The sequence below is a fragment of the Protopterus annectens genome, chromosome 1.part1 (assembly GCF_019279795.1).
Source record: "Protopterus annectens isolate FY-2018-M chromosome 1.part1, PAN1.0, whole genome shotgun sequence".
In the NCBI taxonomy this organism is placed as follows: domain Eukaryota; kingdom Metazoa; phylum Chordata; order Ceratodontiformes; family Protopteridae; genus Protopterus; species Protopterus annectens.
The window spans coordinates 657,894,199-657,906,960 of NC_056726.1; positions in this window are offsets into that span (position 1 = coordinate 657,894,199).

Below are 12,762 nucleotides of genomic sequence, written 5' to 3' on the forward strand. Positions count from 1 at the left end.
ACATTTTGTTTCATTGCTTAATGGAAGAATGTTCAAAACTAGAAAATTTAAAACACATTCTAACAAGTGGTGCTGTATTATATAAGGAATCAGGAAGATAAATCAAAGAATATATGCATGTATGCATGGCCCTAAAATGTGTGCAAGGATCCTGTAGTTTGAAAACAGACCAAAGGTAATCTTAATCCTCCACTGGCCAGATGCATTTTCTTTGAATGTGGGTATTAATACTGTTTCATTGAATATGAGCTTCAATGGCAGAGAAGTTTACTGCTCATGCTAAATCTGTTTTCATTGTGAGACTGTATTGTTGTTTACAAATGGTTATCAGTGTTTGTTATTTTATTTCAATATCTGTAATCATTGTAGCAGTAAATAAGAAAACAGTATGCACACTGATAGGTTTGAACTGTGTTTATGGTAACTGGGCAGAAATAGCCAAGTAATGGAACACTAGAATGACTGGACAGGGGGCTGCTGTGTGTGTGTGTGGAGGGGATGCAGGACATTGTGAGTAGGATTCAATAAACTCTGTGCAGGAATTGTGCTATTTCTGCTCAGAGTGAACCATGTACATTTCCGCATAGCCTTAGCAGCGCTACTTGCATATTCATGAAGGTGCACTACTGCTAAGGCTAAGCATACACAAACACTACTGAGTGAAGGGGGGGCATGTTTTAGTAGTGCCCACACATCCAACATGCCCCCTGCACTCTGAAAGTGCTGTACGGCACTTCCAAGTGCTTTAATTGTCTGCAGACACTGAAAGCAGGAAATGTAGATAGGAAGCAATCCAGAGGGTGTGTGACAGGTACTCATTGTCAAACTGCCGTATGGCACTTTCTAAGTGCTTTAAGTGTCCATGGACACTGAAACAGCAATTCACATAGGAAGGAATGCAGGGGGTGTGTGACAGGTAGTGTCACACACCTTCTGCAATGTGAAAGTGCTGTAAGGCACCTTTAACATGTGTCAATCTCTCAGAGAAAAAAAACTGGCCAAAGCCTAAAATGATGGGGGAGAAAAGTAGAGACAGATGATAAATATTACCCTTAAAACCTTTGAAAGTTGATAGAGGAACAGGGTTTGTATTAATATAACAAAATGTAGGGACATATTAGAAGTCTGAAACTCAAATGTATGCCATTAGTTAGTGACTTCAGTCCTGATATTGCCCATACAGATGTAGACAGTTGATACGACAGGTAGTGCATTACCAAATATACTTTACCAAATATACCAGAAGTGCTTCTATTATTTTTTTTCCGTTCTAAGTTAAGTTTAAGCATAGCCGAGCAGGTTTGCACATCACGGCTCTCTGCTCAGCATTGCTTAAACATCTCAAATCTTAATGATGATGTAGTGGTTAGAGTCCTAACTTTGTATGCAGCTGTTCACAGTTTAGTACCAGGACAGGCACTTTATTTTTACATGGGAACGCATTGTTAAATTTAATTTATGTGAAATATGTAGTAAGTGATATTTGTCACCCAGGGTGGTGTAGCAGGTCCACAATGGAAGTGTGAGTGCATATAACATATGAAATCACCCATGTATACACAAGTGTCACGTACAGTATAGTCACACCGCAAGGTAATATAATGAAAGCACATAGGGGGATGTCATGTAAAGTAAATCATATACACGTAATAATATTTCAGTAATGATTAATCCGCAATCCTATTTTTTTAAATGAAAAGTGAGCAATACTAAGCAGTTCTCAGCTATGCTTAGCCAGTTTAAGCATTGCTTAGATGTAAATTCTAAGCAGCATTAGCTCAGCTAAGCAGATTTGTGCACCTTTAAGCAATGCTCAGCATTTATCCTTTTAAGCATTATTCAACTCATCTTAGCAGATATGCACACTGCTTAGCTGAGTTTAGCACTTTCAAAATGGTGCAATGACAGTAAAGGGCAGGAATATGGCCTTATTTAAACCGCATAGGCAGGAATACAGCCATAACCTGTTGTAGTCTGATCTCTGCAGGAACCATGTCTGGCATTGGAGAGGGAGTGTGCTTTTGGGTGCAGCACTGGGGCCTTCAGGAGTCCAGGGTCATGGCTGGGCTCCTTGTAGAAAACCATGATGACAGACTGCTGCAGAGCCAGTACCAGGGCTCTCAGTACAAAACAGAGGCCTGGGGACTGTCTGGCACATGACCTCAACAGTGCCACAGGAATTCCCTGAACTGTTTAGCAGGTACAGTATCACCATTCTGACCTAACACGGAGGAAGGGGGAGCTCTTGGCCCAGTCAATCTAAGATGCCTGGGCACGGAATGCTCCAGTAGTTAGTAAGTATCTCATACATAGCTGTACCAAATCCTAGCCTGAGTATGTGATAGACAGGTATACATAATGTTTGTTTTCTCCCCTACACCTACAGCAGAGAGGGGTAGCAATGCCGAGGTCCATGCCAATAGACTGACAAGGCTGCACCAACAGGCTGGTGAGTACAGATCTACCTTGCAGCATATACTGAAATAAATAAGGAGTAAATCGTGTACTGCCAGTCGGTGTAGTGTGTTCTATGTCTAACAATTAAATAAAAGTTTTCCAGACTAATATTGATCTATAGGATAAGCAGTAGTAAAGCACTGTGTCATATAAGTACAATAAAGACCTAAATCACCAACTGTTGTGTTCACTCTGGTATGTTGTTGTACAAATAGAATGTGTACAGATTCTTCACAGCAAATATGTGTTGACAGCATGAATTTACTGAGGTTGTTTTCAGAACCAGCTATTATGCAAAACAGTAGATTGTGGAGCTGTAAAACAAGATATAAATGAAATATGAAATATGTTATGCACTATGATCTGAACCCTGAATAGGAATGTCTAATGTATTATAGTGTGTTTCCTGCAGCACTGCCTTGTGTTAACCTTTACTTTCCAGATTGTATTATATCAAAGGATGAATGCACAGTACAGTAATTATCTGTCATACATGAATTCCTGGATTACAAGGTCAGACTGTCTAACCCACAGAGTAATAGGCAGAAATCAATCAAACAAGGGACAACAGTTCCTCAGTAGCTCAGTGTGATGAGAAATAGCCCTGTTGTTCATTTTGGCACACCCAGACAAGGTTTGAATCCAAGGAGTAGTACTGAGATGTGTGCATATATACACTCAAGGAATCTTTCATATTTGTAGAAACAGTCAGATAGTGGTAACAGATATTTTCTCCACAGATCTTACAGGTAAAGAAACATTTGTAGTAGCTGTAGGAAAGGTATACCAATATGTTGTGTACAACTGTCCCACTGTCCAACTCCATGCCTGCAAATGACAGCAGGATAGGTACATATACCATGCACTCTTCCTGATACATGTCTCTCAAGTGTCACGCTGTCATAGCTAGTGATCACTGCTGCCAATCACCTTGGACACAGATAGGAATCCAGGTGAAGTTTGCCAGTAGGAGACACACACATCACTGCATTGTACCCTTTCTTTGTCAGATATGTAACCCTGACATGTACAAGCCCCACTAGTAATGTAGCCATAATTGTCCCTGTCTGCCCCTTACCATTACAGGTTGACAGTTTGACAGGTTTGTATGTGCTACAGAAGCTAAGGGCCATAGGCAGATGTAAAGTGAGGGCAGACCTGTAGAGTATTGAGCAGTGCTGTTCTGAAAAATAGAAGCCTATACAGTTGTTAATGGACATTTTCTCCCCCCACCCCTCATCGGCATCACTAATTATTAGTCATATACTATGGGTATGTTTTTCTCAAAACTTAACATTGGGACTTCTGTTTTAATATTGTTCATATATTTAATTGGTTGCATATTAACATACCATGTTTAAATACCATTCTTGGTGGCCTGTTGCCATCAGTGTAAATGGCATGCTGTTACAATGCTTACCGTGGTTCCATTTTTGCATGTGTTCTGTTTGCTATGCAACTGTTTCAAATTTGTTGGTTTGGGTTAATTAGAACACCGACGCATGCTGTTATAACTAATTTTAAAATGTTTTGTTCATGACTAACCAATATATATTGGATAACCTCAACATCATAGCACGTTTGGGAAGACACATCGTGGATATGCCTGTCCTGCCTCATCTGGCCATGGCAATGGGCCCCAAAATGTCTGGGACCCAACTCAGAACTTCCTCATCCACTGGTCCTGCACCACCTTCAGGTGGAACTGCTTCAGGGGATGGGGCCTGTCCCCCCTGAGTGTGGGTGCTGAGAGGAGACTATCACCAGCCACAAATTCCGGGTATGGTGTGCAGCATCATCCACTCCGAGTTGGATTGACGGCTGTGCCAGATGGAGGGCCACCTTTCACACCTGGAGGGACAGGCTGCCCCTGTTGTCCAGCCCCCAGCACAGTCACCTTCGGGGCCGTGAAGGTGCAGTGGTGACTACCCATGGGTTGGGACCTTAGTCCCACTGTATCCATTTGGGAGCTCATGGGCCTCTGATTTTCAAACAGCCTCCCTATCCAAGGTGTTTACCCCCTCATGTGTCAAATACTGCCCCTGTCTGCTGTCTTGTGTGTCTTGTCTGTCTGCATATGCAACCTATCCTACCCAAGCTACCTCCCCAAACATACCTACAGCCCTTACCCAACATCCAACTCTCACCTTAAAAAAAAGAGCATCTGTCCCATGAAAAAATTATTGCCTCATACATAGTTCTACATTTTGCCTCCATGTCCAGTGACATAAATCAAACAACACTCAAATTACTCTACAGATGTATGTTGCCAACACCCCTCCCTGTGAGGTGTGAGGCTGTAAATCCCAAAATTTCCACATCAGTCACAGCTGTTGTTGCAGTAGAAATCTAAAGCTATGGTCCTTTCCTACACCAGTCCTGCACATCCCTAGCTGGTTTTCTTAATGTTTTACCCCCTGCTTGCCCCTATTTCACCACTTTCCTATCACACTTTTTTCTTTTCTTTATTTAAAATTAGAGTGGGTGTAATCAGGAGTAAGCACCGCTAAGCAAAGCGAAGAGGACTTAACAGTCTCTTTGTTTCGTTTAGCTTCATGTAAAACCTCGCAAACCTGCTTACAACTGCTTAAAAGTGCATTAATCACTCTGTCTCTATCACACCTTGTTCCGCACAGCAACAAAATAATCAGCCCTACCAAGTCTTGAACCCAGGATGCTGTGCACTACAATCACAGCAACATACCACTACACCACCTGAGCTGTGAGGATTTGTAATGTTTTTCCAAACATGTCATGCATTAAGGTCAATCAATATTAATGAAAAAAGTCATCATTACCAAGTCTTGAAACCAGGAGCCAGTGCATTATAATCACAGTAACATACCACTATGCCATCTGAGCTGGAGAAGTTTGTTATGCTTTTACAAACATATCATGCACTACAGTCATTTAACAGAAGGGAAAAATACATATCCATAGTACTATTTTATATATATATATATATATATATATATATATATATATATATATATATATATATATATATATACAACATATATATATATATATATATATATATATATATATATATATACACACACACACACACACACACACACACACACACACACACACACACACACACATATACTCAACCTCTTACTACAAGACATCTGCAAAAAGCCTGACAAAGTGGGAGGATAAAGGGCAAACAATAGTGATATATTTGAAATATGGCTGTTATAAGTGTAAAAGTCTGCTAGAGTAGCATGGTTTCTTTTAACATATATTTTCTGATAGATGTCAGGTCTGAAATACAAATGATTGTCATCATTTACTGATGTCAATGCTCACATTATACCAGTGGTTTGTCAGAAACCCACAACTGTTATGGGAAACAGACCACACATATAAGCCATGCATCTGGACAGTGTATAGACATCTGGACAGTGGAGAGATATGACTGCAGTCATGTAACAGAAGGGAAAAACACTGACAGCTGCCAATCATTTCACCCAGCACCTTCTGAACTACAGTCAGATCAACACGACACTACCCCAAATAAGCTCTGGGGAATTACTCATGCATTTGAAAATATATCATGCACTACAGGAATGTAACTGTAGGGAAAAGCAGACATCGCTGAAAAAATTTCCATCCACAACCATTTGCACCACAGTCACAGCAACATTACAGTACCCCAACTGAACTCTAGAGTATAATGACTGTTTGAACAAACATATCCTGATTGCCAATCACACACTACACCAACATATACTGCCCCGAGTCACAGTCTACTGAGAATCCTGAGATGTTACAGGACATTTCTCAGTCTGCCCCTACAAACATATACACTTGAAGACCACCAGCAAGTGTAGCAGCATGCACAGTCAGATAGAAAAGGATCCATGACACTCACACCTGCCACTCTCTACTCAGCCCAACAAACATTTACACACTACAGTCTTGACAGTCTGTTAACAATGGCCAGACATGCGTAAATCTCAACTGTACAGATTTCCAGAGAATGTCCAGGGTGTGGGATCATATTTATGGCCACTGCTGCATACCACTTCCAGGAGTCTGCTAAGTCACTGGGATGATATCAGGAGTGTGTAGTCACTAAATCATGATATACCATACCTCTGAACCTCTTACTGCAAGACATCTGGACAAAGCTTGACATCCTTGGGGGACAGGGGGTTGAAAAGTGGGACATATCTCACACAATGGCGTTACAAACATAAACAGTTGCTGGTGTTACATGCTTTGTTTTAACATAACATCCCTAAATGGTATGATGTCTGAAACACAAATGGATGTCAACATTTACTGACTTCAATCCTCACATTATCCTACTGATTTCTCAAAAACAGAAATTATCTGAGGAACAGACCAAACATAAGAGTCAAACCTCTGGGTATTCTATGGACATCTGGACAGTTGAGAGATATGTCAGAGACATATCACTGTCAAATGTCAAGTCACGCAGAAAATGCATGTCCAGACAAACCCTGTTAATCTAGCAATCTTCTATGTGTATAACAGAAATACTTACTTACAATCTGTACCCAATTCTGGAACCTTGCCCCCTATTGTGTTGGGCTGTCTCCACATTTCTTGTTCTGAAAGGTATTCCTACCTACCTTCTGTGAAGCTGTAGCCCCCACACCTCCATAATATCCTCACAGGCAAGGAAAAGAGGAAAGGTCCACATAAAGGACTTAATTATAGCACTGTGTTGCTATGGTATTGGCTAATGGAAAGACAACACAGCTGCTCTGGATGCAAATAGCAAGTGAAATACACCAACTGGTGCACAGGGTGTCACCTGCTTATGAGCATCACCTACAAAAGGCCAGCTGCTGCCTATGCAAAACAGGTCTGATCCTGTCGACACAAAGACAGACTGCAACTACACAAACCTAAACATTTGCATTATTCTGAGAAAACTCTTCAGCACTATAACATGTATGTCAATTAATTAAGCATGCAATGGAATGCAGAAAGCCAATGCAATAATGTGAAATAGGAAGTTAAACACTAGGTTGCAACAAGACTTGCTGGATTCACATGTTGCTGTCTGGCACCTAAGGCCATTCCTGCTGGCCCTCTCTGCAGTGACATAGATCACAGCTCTGGCCCCTGTGTCACACCAGCAAAGGTCAGCTCATGTATGACTACTACTGGAGTGTCTGTTTTCCAATACTGTGACACTGCTAGGTCAGCTACCTAGGATGTTGTAAATATTAATATGTCACCCGTGAATGCTACTATGATACATATGCTTGTCTAACAAATGTAAGAGACTTATATAGGGTATGTGCATAGTAAACAACTGGCACAGAAGTGTGTGTTGAACTGTATGTTATATACTGAGATCATACCTTTCAACTGTGCAAAGTGTTGCAGACTGACCACATTTTTGCCTCATATTTGTAGTCAATGCCTCATACAGTTGTGTATTGTCTGACAAATCACTATCAACCCACTAAAGACTGAAGTCATAACATAATAGCATACATCTGAATGTCAGATGTCATGTCCTGTAGAGTATTCCTGGAAATGTGAAACCGTCTGTGCTAGCAACTAAACATATTACAGCTAGATTTATAGTGTCACTATTTTCTGGCCTTTGCCCACCATTGATTTGTGCCTGTGTGCAAGATGTCTTGCTCTAACCGGAGCTAGGAGTCTTAGCAAGAAACTCATGTCATTGCAAGCATACCTTGTCCTGGAGGATGCTGACATTTGTGCAGTCACTGACACTTGGCTTGCAGCTGTAGAAAGCATACTAATCTTGCCAGGTTACTCATCCCACCATACTTTTAGACTCCAAATGGAGGGCTACAAAGTCACAGGAGGTGGAGTTTTAAACATTATCATACACATACACACCTCCAGGCTGGCCAAACAGTATGACACATGGGAGACATCCCATGTGCAGTTAACTGTTGACAAAACACTTACTCAAATCATAGCTAGCTATAGACATCCAACCATGACTCTAGACACCCACTACACATATCTGGACTTACTTGAATCAGTCAAGATTCAACCATCTACCCTGCTCCTGGGTGACTTTAACTACCCAACCATAGTGTGGATGACCTATTCTACCTGAACATGAATGCACAGAGATTCCTCGGCTTTGTCAATGGCAATGCATTGGATCAGCTGGTCAACACTCCTACGACAGGTGGAAATATCCTGTACCTGGTCCTAACCAACATGAGTAGCCACTGTAGCACTACTACAGTGTCATCTTCTTTGGTAAGATCTGACCAGATAGCCATCACTTTTGAGATCATCATCTCCCCTGCCCCCGACCCCCATCAGGGTCAAACAAAAACATTTCAAAACTGACTATAAATCTCCTCAGAGCAGGTAGAAGTAGCATTACAGCCACCAACCCATCAGTTGGAACTAGCAGTAGTGTCCAAGCCTATACCATAATACTATGTGAGCACCTACATAGCTGTATGGACTCAGCAATACCTCACAGGACTAAATCATCTCCCTCAAGGTAGGGTAAACCTCTGTGGTGGACAGCAGCAATACACAAATACCATATTAGGTGGAAATAATTGCTGGACAGGGCCAAGACGGAGCAGCTTCCTAATTGGAAGCAATGTTATCTTGGGCTGAATAAGCAAATACGGTCACAGGTGAATTACCCTAAGGCTATCTTTGAGTACAAATTGGACACATCCACCAAGGCCAATCACTAGGCCTTCCACACATATGTCTGCAGTCCCAGAGGCAACACTCAAATCTGTTCTGTAGTGGTGGTCAATAACACCACATACACACACGGCATAGATATAGCCAACACGCTGCAGACAGGTTAAGTATAAACATCACCCCCTCTCCCCCCATCGGTACACATGGACAGGCACAGCACCTGCCCCTTCCTCTCATCATCAGGAAGCACATCCATAATGCCCTCTCAAAGGCAACACACAGAAGTCTCCATAGGTCTGATGCCATCCCTGTCTGCATGCTACATGAACTCAGGCATGAGAGTTCAGCTCCATTACACACTGTAGTCAACCAAAGCCTGAGCACCGCTGTCATCCCATCTGCACAGAGGACAGCCACTATCATCCCTATACACAAGGGTGAAGCAAACCACTGACTCAGCCAATCATATGCACATCAGCCTAACTAGCCTGATCTGCAAGGGCATGGAATGTAATATCAAGGACCTTATAAGGAGGGACACTGGCAACCTCAAAATGCTTGAGTCCACACAGTGTGGTATTGTCAAAGGAAGATCAGGCCTGTTAAACCTGGTCGACTTCTCTGAAGCGGTCAACAAACACACGGATGAGGGGAAGATGGTGCACACTGCTTACCCTCATCTAGCCCAAATCTCTCACAATAATCCCAAAGCAGACATGATACATAAGCCTGCACAGCTAGGCATCAACCTGTATGTTATCAGAAAGGCAGCTAACTGGCTCAATGATAGTACTCACTCGGTCAAAGTAGTAAAATCCACCTCTGGTAGTAGACTTTTACAGAGCTGTGTACTCCCAGGATCAGTCTGGGGGCCTCTACTGTTTGAGATATATATTTCTGAGGTACAAGACAAAACCAGTGGTCTGTGGCTGACCAGGTTTACTGATGATTGCAAGCTGGCCACTGTCTTACATTCCCCTACTGATGTTAGCATCCTCCAAGAGTCTCTTACCTAAATTAATGACTGGTGCCAGAAGCATTGCATCAAACTGAATCCCTGTTGTGATAGATGTCATCCACACTAAGTATGACAGTAATAACAATGTACTGAGCATGCAATCAGGTGTGAGGCAACATGTGCACCAAGGTTGGTAGCAACCTGGCAGTTCCCCAATGTGTTGGCACCATTGTACGGAAGGCTGTCTACATGGCCCACCTCACAAATATGGGTATGTCATCCAGGAACCAGGAGGCCACAAAATCCCTGTTCTCCACCCTTATCAGAGCATTACCGAGTACAATGGCTCCTTTAGCACGTACCTTGCCAAGCAAATGCAGCAGTTGCAAAGACCACAGAGGTTCGTGACCAGGCATATCCAGGGTCTGCAACACCTATCCTATACAGATAGGCTGAAAGCCCTGTCCCTGTACTCAGTCTCATACAGACTGATCATAGACAAACTGTGTCTGGCATACAAGGCCATTTTCAAACCAGCCTTGATGGCATTTCTGCATATCCGGAAGACAAACCCCACTCATCCAACATGCATGCAAGGCCCTCACCTGGTCTGTGACATGTATAGTACTTGGCGGGATGGTGTAGTGTCCCACACAATACACTGTATGCAAAATACACTCCCTCCCCATGTTTAGCAGAGTATATGTATAGCCCTCTTGAAGAAGATGCTGGATGACTGCATGGGAAATGGAAAAGACACCCCTTGGATCCCGCGTATGTCCTGGCTGGACAGGGGAAACAGGTGCTGGCTTTGGAGGGACATGGGCGAAAGTCTGGGCTAGGCTTATGAGGGCATCCGGGTCAATAGCCTGGTATCATCTTATGAAGCTATGCACCTAGTACTTTACATGTTTCCTGTATGTATTGCAGACTATCCTGCAATATTGTCTGAAATGAATCCCTGTGAGTCTGAGCTGTGTAGGTACTACAGTGATAGAGTATTCTCTTGTTCCTTCTTTAGGTATTATCACATATCATTAAACCTTGTCATTGTGACTAGTCTGTATAGCAGTAAGTCAGCTCTTACAGTACTTGCATAAGCACTTGGTGACACTGTATAGCTCACTCCAATAGCCTTGGTCTTGGCCACACTTACCATTCTGCTAAAAGGCCCATCACACAGTAAGATTTGTCACCCTTTGTTGAGGGCCTTACAGTAGCCATTAAAGAGATGGATTGTGGCATGAACATGGGGGTTGGTGTCTCTCCCCCTCAAAACCTGATGTCAGTATCTTATCAGACTCTGATGATGGTGGTCATAGTGAGGCACAGGTGGGATTGTTGGTGGCTGAATCTGTGCAATTGGTAGGTATCCCACTTTCACTCACAATGTCCCCGCACACAGTCAGTATGCCCATACATACCCAGTCCCCAGCACAGATAATGGACAGGTGGAGGGTGGTGGCATGGAACAGGCTAGTGTGGTGACTATGGCAAGTGTGAGTGTAGACACTAGACTTAGCCAGAGAGCAGGTGAGGTCACACACAGGCAGATGGACAGGGGTGCTCGATGGAGGACTCCTGCCCATCAAGCCCCTGTCACAAGTGTCACAGCAGGTGTCACCAGATGCATGTTATGGTCTGTCACGGAGGCACAGGCACATACTGACCGCAACACCAACCAGATGCTCAGGGTCATGAATAAAGCACTTCCTGCCATGCGTGATGACCTCCACGGCATTTGTGATGCCATCCATCACTTTGCCAGTGTCATGGATAGACAGTGGGGTGAGGCATTGTCACTGTTCAACCACAGAATGCCTGTGCTTGAGCATGAGGTGGGAGTAGGGCATTGGCCAGCTGGATATAGGTCAGCAACATAAGCAGCTGAGAGCCCACTGGGCCATGTACACTCACAGTCCTGTAGTGACAGTACCAGCAGCACTACCAAAGGGAGGGTGCCGTCCACACCACAATGGAGCAGGCCATAGGCATGTGGTCCTGGCCAGTCCTCTTGGGGATGCAGATCCAGCAGACAGCAGCCATGATTTGGGAGTAGTACTGTATCTGTCCTTGGGCCTGGTGGTGCCAATGAGACTCCTGGCAGTATCAGTCCCCATTTCCCTGGTGGGAGATGGTGAACCATATATACTGCCATGTACAGTCCACAGCTGTCCAACATAGCTCTATGTCTGGCATCCACGTAGGTTGATTGTGTGCATACAAACACTCACACATCTCTATCACAGGCTGGTCACCACCAGACATCCACAGCTCCTCTGCATGGCCCAGTTGAACACCACCCCTCTAGACACACACACATGATGTCCACCATATGGCCCAGCCTAGGCCTTTGGCAATCACACACCACACACTGTGCATGTGATGATACTTGTGCCACATCCCTGTTTTCCATACCATCGATGCAGAGACATATTCATATGGGTTTGATGCACAGGGTGAATATAGTACAGTGTAGTAATGTAATGCTGTGTAAGGCACTGTCTGCTGGCACTAGTTATGGGTATACATCGAGGTGTATGTACCTTTTTAGCCATGATGCATTCTTTCTGTTAGTACTGCAGACAGACTGTAGTGTCATATACTGTATTCTGTTTGTGTCCAGATGTCTGTGTGTCTGCAGGCTGTGGGCCAGCTGACAGTAGCAATGATTAGTTCGGTGGAGTGGAAACCCAGTGACC